Source organism: Leiobunum rupestre, chromosome 5 (assembly GCF_980474605.1).
Source record: "Leiobunum rupestre chromosome 5, qqLeiRupe1.1.hap1, whole genome shotgun sequence".
Taxonomy (NCBI): domain Eukaryota; kingdom Metazoa; phylum Arthropoda; class Arachnida; order Opiliones; family Sclerosomatidae; genus Leiobunum; species Leiobunum rupestre.
This window is the reverse complement of record NC_143388.1, coordinates 31,363,065-31,378,636: the sequence shown is the minus strand read 5'-3', so window position 1 is coordinate 31,378,636 and position 15,572 is coordinate 31,363,065.

The following is a 15,572-nucleotide window of genomic DNA, read 5'->3' as shown; positions in this document are numbered from 1 at the left end:
AAAAAGCACCAGGATTGACAAATTAAAATATATTTAAGAAACCCAAGTTTAACAAGTGCTTTCTACCTGGAAAAGCCAATGTCAATGTAGGTTACCAAAGTCGTTTATAAAATGGAAAGGTCTTATGGAAATTTTCCACAGGCCACCCAAAAGCTCCAAAGAATCTTATAAAATGGTAAAGGCTTATGGAGATTTTCAACCAGCCACCCAAAAGCTCCAAAGAATCTTATAAAATGGTAAAGGCTTATGGAGATTTTCAACCAGCCACCCAAAAGCTCCAAAGAATCTTATAAAATGGTAAAGGCTTATGGAGATTTTCAACCAGCCACCCAAAAGCTCCAAAGAATCTTATAAAATGGTAAAGGCTTATGGAGATTTTCAACCAGCCACCCAAAAGCTCCAAAGAATCTTATAAAATGGTAAAGGCTTATGGAGATTTTCAACCAGCCACCCAAAAGCTCCAAAGAATCTTATAAAATGGTAAAGGCTTATGGAGATTTTCAACCAGCCACCCAAAAGCTCCAAAGAATCTTATAAAATGGTAAAGGCTTATGGAGATTTTCAACCAGCCACCCAATTGCTCCAAAGACTCTTATAAAATGGTAAAATCTTATGGAGATTTTCAACAAGCCACCGAAATGCCCAAAAATTCTTATATATATATATATATGGAAAAATATTATGAAGATTTTCAACAAGCCACCGAAATGCATTTACAAAAGCTCAAATGTCTATTGGGTGTAAATATTTTGTAGTTGACACACGGCTAAAATCACAACATAATTTTCATAGATAAGCGCAATTTTAAAGATACAAGAAACGCGGAATTCTACTTAAAAAGTAGATCACCCTGAGCAAAAACGCCTTGACGGTGACAATCGGCGCCAAAAAACTGTATTAGGCCTAACGGGAAATTTTTGCCATGGCGTTTTTGATCTAATCAAAACCAGCCCTTAAAGGGAGTACGGTTCAACGAAATTTAGGATTTCCGCCACCAGGTTTAACAGAAGTTAGTGATCATTGGCGCTAGTTACGTGTAAAACCAAGTCTAAACGCGTGTTAACGGGCGTTTTTTTTTGGTTAGTTCATACTCATTATAATAAGAAATATCGCGTAGGAGGAAGAGAACTGACCATTGCAAAGGTCAGAAGGTGATTGCTCGATCATGAGGTCGAGGTGGTTGGGCGTGTGGTGTCCGACTCCCCTGCGGTGCAGTTGAGCTCCGGGGCTCCGGTTCTCCAAGTTGGGCTTCCCGGCGGCCAGCGCTGTCGTCGATCGAGGGGCTGGCGCACCCCCGCTGGACGACAAAACTCCGAAAGTTCCGATGACGGCGGCTGATGGACGCCCGCGGACGACCGACAATGACCTTTACCACCGCCGCACCACGAACAACGATGACTTCCAATCTACGAAACGACCAAAACACCGACATTAGTACCACTTTTTCATTGATATATGCGCTAATTTATCCAAAGATTGATGGCAAATGTGCCTATAGAAGCGACTTAGTTCAGTTGAATATGTTTTCTTCGCAGGCTCGACGTGGATTCCGTTGGACGCGAATTTCCGGATGCTACACCGCTTCACGGTTGAGCCGCTTAAAGATATATATATATACATATATATATATATATATATATATATATATATATATATATATATATATATATATATATATATATATATATATATATATATATATCTAGGCCTATATACTAAATACTTCTGGTTTTAAATGTAACTTTAGTTTAAGAATCGAAGGCATACCCAAATTACAATATGAAAAATTAAATAAAGGTAGAATTAATTTGTTTATATATTCCAACCGCTTCTAGCATTCCCAAATTTCAATTTCAAAAATTAAATTAAGGTAGAATTAATTTTTTTATATATTCCAACCGCTTCTAGCATTCCCAAATTTCAATTTCAAAAATTAAATTAAGGTAGAATTAATTTTATTTATATATTCCAACCGCTTCTGGCATTCCCAAATTTCAATTTCAAAAATTAAATTAAGGTAGAATTAATTTGTTTATATATTCCAACCGCTTCTAGCATTCCCAAATTTAAATTTCCAAAATTAAATTAAGGTAGAATTAATTGGTTTTTTAACTTTCTACACTTAATTAACTTGTAAGAAGACTAGCAATTGTTTAATTAATTAATAAAGCTATAGAGAATTCGATCAACTATTTTGTTTTAACCAAAGAATCGTTCAGTAAATTAATAAGAGAAAAACGTAAATAAAATCAAACCAACCTTTATTTCTCCAAATATATCACGTTGCGATAAAACACCGTATTTCCCCTCACTCGCAATATCAATACAATTAGAAACGACGTTCGAAAACCACGGTAGAAATTCGGACGACAACTGGCATGATTTTCGTCGCCTAAGCTTCGAAATGGGCCGACTAAGTTAGCCGGAGCGGAGAGTCGAGAGTTGGATGGTGAAATCATAGGTGAAATCCAACGCAGCCCGAACATCCGGAGAGCGATGGGAGGGGGGGAATCGGAGGAGGGGATGGAAGGCGGAGGTTCGGAAGATGCTGCGCCTCGCTTCTCCACTGCTCCCGAAGAGGGCGTTACCTACCAACTGACAGACGGAAGCGACGGACCAATAGGAAGCGAGGGATGCGCGGAAACAGAAAAATGGACTGAAAAACCATCAGATAGTGTCGACGGAGGGTGGAGAAAGTGAAGATTTTGCGTATATTAGACTACATTTTTCTCCGGGTTGTTTTTTTGATATTGTTTAAGCGTAAGCCTGAAGGGTTGGGGCACTTTTTATGCACATTTGGGGCTATTTCTTTTTCATTTTCACTTTATCTAGGGGTTGCTTTTTGTTCTCGGTCCAGGCGGGGGGTGAATACTTTTCTTTTCAATAGTTATTGTTCCAAGAATTATGCGCTGGGGGGGGGGGATTAAGTTATATGAAAGTGAAAGGGGGACACCAGGCTGCACCGAATAATACCATTTCTCCACTTCCCTATTGCGTATTTTTGGTACGCTCCTAATGTTTTGTCAAGTAGGTTACAGCACGTCCAAAAAGAGAATTTTGGAGAAAGGTTTGAGAAGCTTATATACATTTTTTGGGGGAAAGTACCCAATATGAGTTGAGGACTTGTTATATATAAATATATAAAAACATTTCTTTACCTAATTTATACACTTTATTATATTATATTTTCTGAGACGGTTGAGGTTTTACAGATTAAATATAACAGAAATGCAGAATTAATAATTTTGACAGAAATAACAGATACCAAATCTTAATAAATATTAGGGTCTACACTTTTTATTCAACCGAAAAAACCTAAATATTTTCAAGTTTCATAAGATATTTCCAAGTTTATAAAATATTTTCTAGTTTCGTAAAATATTTTCAAATTTCGTAAGCTATTTTCAAGTTTCGTAAGATATTTTCAACTCTCATAAAATATTGTTAAGTTCCATAAGATATTTTCAAGTTTTGTAAAATATTTTAAGTGTGAATTTTTTAACTGAGCCTGATTTTGACAATAACACTTTCGACTTGGACCTGCACTAGGGGGCTCTGTGCTGAAATAAGCCGCAACTACTGAATAACAGTTCAATGAGAATTTTTCATATTTATCACTTATTGTTATACTTTGTTACAATGTTACTTATGGCATCACAAATTGTTATACTTGGTTTTAATGTTACTTATGGCATCACAAATTGTTATACTTGGATTTAATGTTACTTATGGTATCACTAATGGTCATACTTTTTATAATGTTACTTATGGCATCACTAATAGTTATACTTTGTTACAATGTTACTTATGGCATCACTAATGGTCATACTTTGTTATAATGTTACTTATGGCATCACTAATGGTTATACTTTGTTACAATATTACTTATGGTATCACAAATGGTCATACTTGGTTATAATATTATTTATGGCATCACTAATTGTCATACTTTGTTATATTGTTACTTATGGCATCACTAATGGAAAGTAATGTATTGAAATTACGAAAAGTTCTATTAGTAGATCTATTTAGTAAACCTACTTTTAGCAAAGTAGGTTAGTATAGCATTTCTAAAACTCGCTAAATTTCCCACGAGATTCATCCGCTGAAGCCAATAAAAGCTAAACGCGTTGATATTGAAAGTCAAAAAGCATGTGGCGTTATGAAATACTAACATTGACCAATTTCGTGGCGCGTCAAGTGGGACAGTGTAGTGCGCTATTAAATATAGAAGTTAGGGACCAGGAAACATTCCCACAGTACTTGTAAAATTGTCCGATTGCACAATGGAATCAACAGGGTAGAAATTAAACGCTTATATAATGCAGAGTCTATCAAAATACATCTCTGTCTGGCGCGCTCTCCTCTTCCGTGTTTCGCGGAGGTAAATATCGACGAGCGGGGGCCCAGTGGCGACATCTCTCGCCGCCTTTTCCTCCCCCTCACGCAAAATCCGAAAAAAAAAGCCCGCTTGGAGGCCGTTTTTCCGGCCAAGTGAAGATTCTCACCGCTAGAACGAATTTGAAACGACGCTGCGTTCCCCCCCTCTCGCCCCCTTTATCCAGGGCCGCTCATCCGTGATTCTGGTAATGCCACGGTCACGTGTTATCACATTCGACAATTCTATTTAGTTTTATCGGCAAATTTTATTTCTACATTTGTCGAGGATCAAACCAGGATGCTAGCTAGCTTCGAGAGATCATGGGAAAATTTCCTCTACAATAGGAAGATTTAATTTATTTTTCATTTGTAATTCAATTGGAAAGTAATTGAGTATTTATGCACTATCGTGTAATCCCCTTTTAGGCCTTGGTTCGAAACTGTTCTATTTAAGTATACCCCTTTTAGGCCTTGGTTCAAAACTGTTCTAGATTCTATTTAAAAAGCGATATTGATGTGAGTATCATTGTAGATCTAAGCGGGAGAAGATCCTTTGGCAAGATCTAATTTGAAAATACTTTTAGAAAATACTGTAATTAGAATTTTCAATCTAAATTTAGCACTTTTTATATTATAGAGTAGTAGCACTAAGTAGCTTTGGCCATGGCCGCCATTTTGGTCGCAAATTTTTTATCTATAGGAAAGAGCATGGACGTCACAGTGCCATCTTGGATGAAAAATATATATATATATTTTTCATCCAAGGTGCCATTGCTCTATTAATAATGATAAATGATTCGCGAATGAAACGTAACGGCGCTAGATTATCCAAGGTGGATTACCCGACTCCGAGGTTTCCCCTATGATCTAGCGTCTGCTACTGAAAAATATAAAAGTCATAAGAATGTTTTTTCTTAAATAAATTTATCAAAATATAAGCAAACGATGCAAAAATTATATTAAAATGCAAGTATCATTATTTATAAAGTCAAATTTACGAATAACGAAGAGGAAAAACTAATAGCGTCTGCTTTAGCCACTACATATCTAGGTTTCAACGGCGAACCAAATGGGGCGTAGTGATAGTTTTCGGTCACGAATAAACAAATAATAATACGAATGAAATGTAATTATTATCCTTTATATTAATATTATATAAAATATCGTATTTATAATAATATAATAATAAGACGACCGAAGCTATAGGCTTCGAGCCTAGGAATTATAACGCCATCTGCCTTAATATCACTCAACTAATTATGTGAAGAAATAGCAGACTACTTTTCAATTTCGTTGTTTTTCGGTTGAAACTTTCAGCTGTTGTGCAGAGATAATTTTGAACGAGCAGACAGCTTTCATGTATTCCATTTAAAATTCGGTCGGTAGGCGGCGATACTTATGACCCAAAATTTAAACTACGCACGAAGCCTATTAACCGTTATTTCGCTTTCTCGGAGGACATCTTGTATATCCTCTTTCGTAATGTCATTGGGGACGCCTATAGTATTCTTGTAAACTGAAGAGGCGGGTGATTTTCAACTAATAACCAGTGCCGTATTTCCGCCTAGGCCAACCTTGGCCGGGGCCTAGGGGCCCTTCAGTGACCGTAATTACTGTATTCGAAGGCATAAATCTAGAATATCACTCGTCATTTATATTGGAGAAATTCCTAGGTAGAAGATTTTGTTTTAAAATTAGCAAAATTTCTGCCTGGCAGTTTACGGACGCAGCCTTTAATCGCAATGTTGCATAATTATCGCATATTTAGTCGACGCCTGTTAAGAGCTTTTATTTAGTAATATAACCGTAGAGCTCAGACTTCTACGCTGAATTAGGGAAATTCAGGCACAGCCTAGTTCCAGGGATAAGAGTAAATGCAGCGCGTGAAAAGGGGGCCCAGACTCCTTATCTGCCTATGGGCCCAGGATCTCTAAGTCCGGCATTGCTAATAACTATATATCCAATATACTCTTAAATAAAACCTGTTCAGCGATTTGCCATAAAAGTAGTAATACAGAGAGCCAGGACATACTTGTAAAAGCGTTATATTTTAAAGCTCCATGTAGAAGGGCTCGTTCAATTTCGCACGCGCCTCCTGAGAAAAAAAATGCGCTCGCATTTTCAACTTTAGCCTTACAAATAAAACCATATACTAACATAAACACGTGACTTTTATTCAGGGAACGAATGAATGAATATTTTAATTAAACTTATTATTTACCATGGTGAATATTAGTAGAAATTATGTTTAATTCAGAGAAAACGGCATGGTATTAGAAGATAAAACTTATTTTATACAAGACGTTTCGAGCCGAGGCTCTTCTTCAGTCGTTCGTTAGTTTTAATTTGATTTAAAATTTTACCACGCGCCATATTCAAGTTCTAATATCACGCGAGCAGAAGGTCAGCGTGTTAAAAAATAAACAAAAGTTTTACTGATTTTAACAATTTACGTGTGTAATAGAATCAATGTAACCGATAAATCCAAAGTATATGTAAGTCAGTGTGAATTATTAAAATATAAATATAAAATAAAATAAAATTTTAAATCACAATATTACCCCAATTAGTTACTTCTTGACATCCTTTATCTAAATTTAAATTACCTAGTTTACGAATATACAATCCTTCATAGAATTTTCTTTTGTACCAATTGGTTTCCCGTTTTAAAATTTTGTAATCATCCCATTTAATAGAGTGGTTTAACGTAGACCAAATATGTTTTGAAATTCCGTTTTGAGCCTCGGCTCGAAACGTCTTGTATAAAATAAGTTTTATCTTCTAATACCATGCCGTTTTCTCTGAATTAAACATAATTTCTACTAATATTTTAATTACCTTCCAAAAATACAATGGTCCCTTTTAAAACAGGGAGGAGTTCGTATGACTCGTAGGTACAAAGTATATTAAAATTTAAAACTAAAATTTTGAAATACAGAATATATATACACCGTGATCAGAAAATCTTCGCTTTTTAATAGCTTCGCTTCTAACCCATTTCCAAAAGTCTATTCCAGGGACCCCAGAGGTCCTATAATTCCTATAAAATCCTATACTTTCAAAAATGTCCTATCACATCCTATATTTTTAGAAAAATCCCTAAAAAGTCCTATAAAATCCTATAATTTGATATTTTGCCCATTTCAAATCCCGCCACTCACGACGTCAGTAAATTGCTAAATTCCTATACCAAGTCATTCTTGTCTATACTTTTGTTATTGTTGACATGGTTAGCTATTATAGTATATTTTGGTGACAATATGGCGAGAGGCGGATCACTTTGTTACCGGGTGTCCTAATAATCATGATTAAATTTTTAATTATGATTTAATCATGTTTATTTTTTGTACAACCTCAGCTACAGATTTAATTTTAATCTAATCTAATCATGATTTAATCATACGAGGGTGTTCTAATAATCATTGGAGTGAGCTGCCCCTCGTAAAATGGTTAAATACTTTCATTTTTTAAAGTGAAAATCAAAGATTTATTTCTCTAAATATAGATTTGGTTTTTAAATGCATAAAGTTAGTAAATGAAATAGCATCTGTAGTCCTATAAAATCGTATAATTTTGTAAAAATAGTCCTATAAAGCCCTTTATTTTTAGAAATATAATCCTATTTTTCCTATAAAAATATTGAAAATTTGAGTGGGGGCCCTTTCAGAAACGCATGGGGGTAATTATTCTGAAATCATCAGACTTTGCTGCATGATAGCGTATGTAACATAATTACTCATAAGTATGCCTCTGTATAACATTTCCGTATAAAAAATTTCAATGAGACTTTGTTTCAGACGGAACATACAATAAGTGGACCCACAAATGCAAAAAATTCATATAATCATTGTGCTATTGAAAAGGTTACCATGGCACGAGCTAAATTATGGATTGTTAAAGATTAGTTAGAAACGCTAATTTTCGTTTCCCAGCACTAAAGCTGATGACGCGTTTTTCGTCACGGAGTCGGAAATGACGTGATTTGCATCATATCCCGTAAACAAGGTTTCATTAAAGGAAATGCTTTTATGACATACTTATGAGTGCTTATGTTACAAATGATGATAGTAACAGATTTTAACAAAATTTTTTTGTGGATTCATCTACCTCTACAATGAAGATTTCCGAAGTTAAAGAGATAGTGTCAGAATTTTCTACGTATATGAAGTTTTTTCATCAATTATTTAAAAATATAGTAAAGAAAAATATAGCTATAAAACATTTGGTATAAATATAAATATTCACGATTAATTTAAAATTTTAAAATAGAAAGATAGCGTAACTTTTTTTTATCACATACTGTCTACGTCATAGATAGGTTGATGTTTATTGGTTGCTACTAGAGCGAGATGGAAATAGAATTTTTAGGGGATTACAGGAGGAAATTTTACTCCCATCGCTTTCTTTTGATCCGAGTTTCCCGCTTTCGCACGCTTTAAGACCCTCATTCGATGGAAAGTAATGGAAAGATAAGCCACTTTTGTTGTTATTATTAATGCAGGAAGGAACTGCACAATACACGGTCTTCGGTGCTTTCGGTGGCATCTTTCCGTAGAATATAAATATTGTTATAATGACTACGTATAAGAAATAATGATATAATTTATAAACAATACCTTGTTATCGATTTTTTCTTCAATTTCTACTTTGAAAATAATATTTTTACACGTAGCCGACTAGCCGGCTCGTGAAGTCGTGATTCGAGACAGTGGCGTAGCTAAGACCCGCGAGGCCCCCCCGCAAAACAATATTCGGAATTTTATCCGGTATCTAGTATATACTTTGATATGAAATTAGGGGGCCCCTAAAGCTCCGGGGCCCCCCCGCACTGCGGGGTCTGCGGGGGCCTTATCTACGCCACTGATTCGAGATTCTCGAATCGCGTGGTCCGCGAGAAGAAAGTCAAACAACGCGCTTACAAATCCTCTACGCGATAGTAGAAAAAGACTACTGGAAATTCCCCGCCGCTCGAGCGCGCCGAAATCTACCAAACTCATGACGTCAACAATCTGTGAAGTTTTGCGCGGCTATTGAAATACCATTATTTTACATTAAAATATAAAACTAAATACTAATTGAAAGTGCTAATATGTATATATATTCTGATTCAGGACTTAAAAATCTATCATAACGTGTAAGCCAAAGAACAAAATTTTAAATTAATCTGAGTTGGCACTATCTCTTTAACCGGAAAAATTTCAAACATTTTAAAAGTGAAGAATCATTTTTGAAAGTTAAAATCTGCGCTGAAACGTCGCATCCACGGTCCGACTTCTTGCCTGGCCAATACGTTGCCACAATTTTGGACCGTAAGTTATATTTTGAAGTTGTTAGAGAAAAAATGAAGAATGCAGAGAATCACTTATTAGTTTATTCACCCCCACGGAATATCGAGCTCTTACAACTGGCTAAATGAACCTTGGTTTTCGGAATTTTACATTCTTTCTAGTTCCACATCACCAAGGTGTTTTTTATATTACTATATTATTGCCATAAATAATTGGTCAAAAATGAGAAAAATGAAATGAAATAATCCTTAGACCAAAATGATATTTTACAAGAACGTTTCTGTGTATAAGAGGTTGCACTGAAAAAGTCTTCTTGAACATACACCAAAATTAAGCCAAAAAAACTCAAATTTCAGAAAAACAGAACTTTTAAAATTTTTGAAATTTTTCCGGTAAACTTCGGAAATCTTCATTGTAGAGGTAGATGAACCCAAAAAAAAGTTTGGTTAAAATCTGTTACTATCATGCAGCCAAGTCTGATGATTTCAGAAATAATTACTCAATATCGACCATTTTTGACTTTTTGAGTTTAAATGTTCCTCATACTAATTTTAGGGCGCTAATTCTAAAATTGAAGTGTGGTCTAGTTTTTGAGATTTGAAAATGCAAAAACGCATTAAAATCGAAAAGTTTCGAAAATACTCCGCAGAAACGCATTAACGACCGGCGGCAATTTGGAGACCCCCCCCCCCCCCCCTCGGGCCTACCTTTTTAAATTTGACTGTACTAAATTTCCACCCCCTTCTCGACCCCCCTCGTAACATTAACGTACTTCGACTCCCCCTTGACGAATTTCTGGCTACGCCACTGAAGAGTCGTCATATCGTATAATTTCGTCTGCTCTAATTTCTTCAGCGTTAATCGTTGTCATATTTAAATTGCGGACTAAAAGAATCTCCCAACAACTAGTTTTCAAAATACAGTAGTTTTGTTATATTTCATAAAAATGGCAAAAATCGATTTATTTCGAAATGCCATTTTTGGAGATAATGCGGTACTGAAACGTAGGGCAGCCTACCTTTCACCCGCTTTCCCATTGGTGGAAATAGCTTAAGGTCGGTTGCACACATGTCTGCGAAATTAGCAAAATTCTTAATTTCGCACACGCTTCGTTTGCTCGTGCGCGAGCTAGGTTTTTAAAACGACGCATGCGTGCGCTCTCGAAATCGCTGGCGATCTTTATGTGTGCATCCGGCTTAACTCCTCTGGTGGCGCCATCTAATCTGTACTCGGGTTAAGTTTTCCATTTAACATAGCGGACTTGAAATCTTTATTCTAACAATTATTTCTGTATTATAATCTCTTGTTTGTTTGTATTTTAATTTACTTGCATTGTTCGCTACAGGAATCCATACATCTACTTGGAATGCTTATCCTGGTGTATCGCGTATGGTAAGATCACTCTGACGGCTTTGGCCCCGCCTACGAGATAAAAAAATCCCTTCTGCACGTGCTCCACTCTCACGTTGTTGTTTGTTAAGTTAACATAGTGATGTCAAAAACACCGTCAGCCACATCGAGTCGAAAATCTGCCGCGATAAGCATTCCAAGTAGAGGTATGGATTCCTGTTGTTCGTTAAGTTAGCATAGTGACGTCAAAAAACCAGTCAGCCACATCGAGTCGAAAATCTGCCGTCCCCCCCCCCCCCCCCGGGACGCGAAATATTAAAAATCTCCTCTATTACAAACTATTTAAATCCCACGAAAATACACGTTTAATTTTAACATCACAGATAAATTGTAATCAATCAGGGTAAAACGTTGTAAATAACAAATGAAATGACGAATAATGCAGCGACTTGGCGGGAGATTTCGGGAAGTGTCAGACCGTGGGAGGGGATGCGGAGTATGATTCGGAAACGGGCGGTTATTAGGAGGTCGCCCTCAAACTGGAGACCCCGGGTCACGTGTCAACTGGCACTAAACAAGACCGTCTATACGCCCCATAAACCGGGCAGGCCCCTAGGGCGGAATAGCCCTTAGTCCGTCGTCGTCGGGGATTACGACTTCTTGGGCACGTGGCTTCGGTCTCATATTGGAAGTGATCCCCCAAAAGGAGTAATGAGCTGCGGGGAGTGATATGGGACGATTAGTAAAACGGGGGGGGGGGGGGCTGACTCCCACCGACTGAGACGCCCCTTAGATTCCCGCGGCTCCTGTTGACCAAATAAAAATATATTGGGGGTACGCGACCCCCACCCGGACCGGGGCTGTGAAAAAGCGGTAAAATACTGGATACCTAATGCGATCTGGTACGCTGTCTGGCTTGAGCGCACGCAGGGCCCAAAAGTGTAGCGAGGGGGGGGGGCATCGGTGTTTTGTCCCGGGCAACAAATATTCTCGCTACGCCACTGAGGAGGGCAAACTGGGCAAATTACCACTTTGATGAGCTATGAATAGTGGCGCACCCAATAATATCTTCTGGGTGGGGGCCGTCGAGAGCTGGCCCGGGTCCGGGGAAATTACAAGTTTCGGGCCCCAAGGAGATAGCTTTAATTTTGGGGAGAGTAACCCGGGATAAGTATCCCTCGTTTGTTCCTAGGAGCAACAAACACGACACCCCACACAAGGAGAACGCAACCCGTCAAAAGTTGTGGATTTTCTTGCGTACAGTTTTCATTGGTTAGACGCTTTAGCGCCTGCTGCCGTCGGAAGGGGAAAAGTTGGAAATTGTCTTCCCACTTTGCGTAGAACGTGCAGCGTAAAGGCTCGTCGAATAGTTAGCCTTCTTCAGTGCTTCCTTAGTTCTTGACTTCCCAATTTTTACTTCGCGTGTAATATTCATTTCAGAAACGCTTTCATTGACACACTTTTGATAGTGATGTTACTTTTGGTATAAAAGTTAAAACTTTGAACCATGGTTAATTATGAAATATTTTTTAAAAAAAGCTGCTACTTCATGGCTGTAAAATAAAACTTCTATTTAAATCGGAGCTTTTGGACGGTGGTTCTTCTTCAGCGAACGACTATTAAAAATTACTTTTGATATAACTTTAAGCAAGAAGTATTTCCCTCCAGATAGACATAAGCCATGTTCACACTTAGAATCGCTTTCAAAACGACTAGGCGGGGGAGTAAAATTGCTCGTATTTTCAAAAACAAAGGGAATACAATTCTAAATTATGTCAAATAATATTACTGTATGTATATAGTAAACACGATTAACTTTTGGGATACATTTTAGTATTTTCAAAATTCTGGTCATAATTCGAAATGGCGTTAAGCCTTGGCTATAAGCGAACCGGGGTGAAGCGATTTCGTACGTGTGAACCAAGTATTATCGTCGGCGGTCAAAAATGGTATTCAAACCGACCTAAACTGGGTTTTAAACTCTAGTGTGACCGTGGTTATAGTTTTGAAGCGCTCCAAGTCGCCATTCGTATTCGGGGGGGAAGAAAAAAGGGGTGGGAAGTGCTGAAACGGAGCCACGCGCGCTTCGGTTTGTTTGGTGAGTCGCGCTGATGTCGCAGGGACACTCTTACCCCGAAGCCCCTAGTTTTTATAGCGAACTCTAAACTGTCGGGCATGCGCCGATTTAAGCCTCTGCGGCCCGTTTCCGGTTTTCAAAGTTCTCCCTGGCGCGCTGCACAAGCTGAAAAAAAGATCCATAAATCTAGAACTGTTTACATTTTATACTATAAAAGCTAGACTAAAGTTTGGCAGCTAGCGGGTGGTCACTGGAGGATTATTTCCAAATTTGGGAGGTCAAGACTTTTATTTGGCGGGAAGTGAAAGGAAGAAGAGTCCTGGTCACTTCCGTTGTCTGTTCGCGCCTTTTCCCCGTCGCTTTTTCTACTTCCGGATCGAGGACGTAATTATTCAAACCGGCATAATCTATTCTTCATTATTAATAGTAAATATGAAAATTTACTATTTTCAAACTCGATACTCCCACGACACGACACGGAAATTATTAAAAATTCACGAATCACGACGAAAAAAGGACAAAAGCTATCTCTACAGTGTGAAGTGTTGATCTCCGTCAGCGGTAGGTGCAAAAGCCGCGCAAGTAGGCACAAAAGCCGCGCAAGTAGGCACGTGCCTACGTTGAAAAATTTCGAGCCTACTTTATGGGCCTCCAAATTTTGAAATATGCCTATATGGGCTTCTAATATTTAAGTTAAAAGGAACCACGGCTATGGACCGCATTGCAAAGGATGATAAAATTAGCGGAGAAGTAGATTAGTCCATTATGAAAAGGGATAAAAAAGCTAAACCCTAAACAAATTTGAAGAAATTTATAAACTTACAAATAGCTCGTGCCTATTATAGGTCTTCGAGCAAACATAAAGACGCGAAACTCGGACCAAATAGATCTTCGAGTGAAAAACTAAAGTAAATAAAATAGCCAGAAATTCCAACGGTAGACCGGTTTCGTCCTATTTGGGACTCGTCAGTACCGTGTGGGAAATCTGTCTCGCGACTATTACACCCAAAAGATAAACAGCCCCCCCCCCCCCTATTATCGGACATTTGGATAATGAATCGGACACCACTGGTCCTTTTATCGGACGATGTACCTTTGGTTCGGACACTAGGAGCTGAGAACCGGACACACGAACTTAAGTTTCGGACACCAGTGCCAGAGATCCTGGCAGTTATAACTGCCAGGATCTCAGCCAGTGCCTTCTAGCGGGACAAAAAACTTAAGTTTCGGACACCGGTGCCTTTCAACCGTGTTGCGGGCCCTGTTAATAATAGAGCTTCGATACTGGTCCTAGATATCATCGGGTTTCATTGCGAGCCCTATTAATAATTGAGCTTCATACCGATATCATGGGAACTCGTTACGAGCCCCGGTATCATCAGAACATTTTATGGGCCCCTGATATCATCAAACCTCGCTAGAAAGCTTTGAGCATCGTTGCAGGCCCCAGGTTTCATCGAACCTTGTTATAGGGCCCCAGATAGCATCAAACCTCATGACGGGCCCCAGATAGCATCAAACCTCATGACGGGCCCCAGATAGCATCAAACCTCATGACGGGCCCCAGATAGCATCAAACCTCGTTACGGGCCCAGATAGCATCAAACCTCATGACGGGCCCCAGATAGCATCAAACCTCGTTACGGGCCCAGATAGCATCAAACCTCGTTACGGGCCCAGATAGCATCAAACCTCGTTATGGGCCCAGATAGCATCAAACCTCGTTACGTGCCCCTGATATCATCAAACCTCGCTAGAAAGCTTTGAGCATCGTTGCAGGCCCCAGATTTCATCGAACCTTGTTATAGGGCCCCAGATAGCATCAAACCTCATGACGGGCCCCAGATAGCATCAAACCTCATGACGGGCCCCAGATAGCATCAAACCTCGTTACGGGCCCAGATAGCATCAAACCTCGTTACGGGCCCAGATAGCATCAAACCTCGTTACGGGCCCCAGGTAGCATCAAACCTCGTTACGGACCCCAGGTAGCATCAAACCTCATTACGGGCCCCAGGTAGCATCAAACCTCGTTACGGGGCCTAGGTAGCATCAAACCTCATTTCGGGCTCTAGAAAGCATTGGTCCTATATTTTGGCCCCTAGACATCATCGAACCTCGATAATTCACCTCGGATTACAGGTATTTCGATGTAAAATGATCTGGGTCACACTTCTCAGTTGTAACTAATCTAATCGTTCTAGTAATAATTTTTAATGACCTTGACGACTTGGTTCAAGGTCATTGTATTTTCGTTATTCAGTGACCTCCTAAGCGAGCTATGCCACATGAATATTATAGTTTAGGTTTTTCGTGAATTTCAATATGGTCACGGTTTATTTGGTGATTGTTTAAATAATGGAAAATATGGGTCTTCTGCTAGCTGTCTCTTCCGTGTTCTTCTCATGTGCCCGTATGTAGCGTAAGGTATCTATGCTACTTCACATATCTATGGTATTGGCAAAGATCCTATAAGT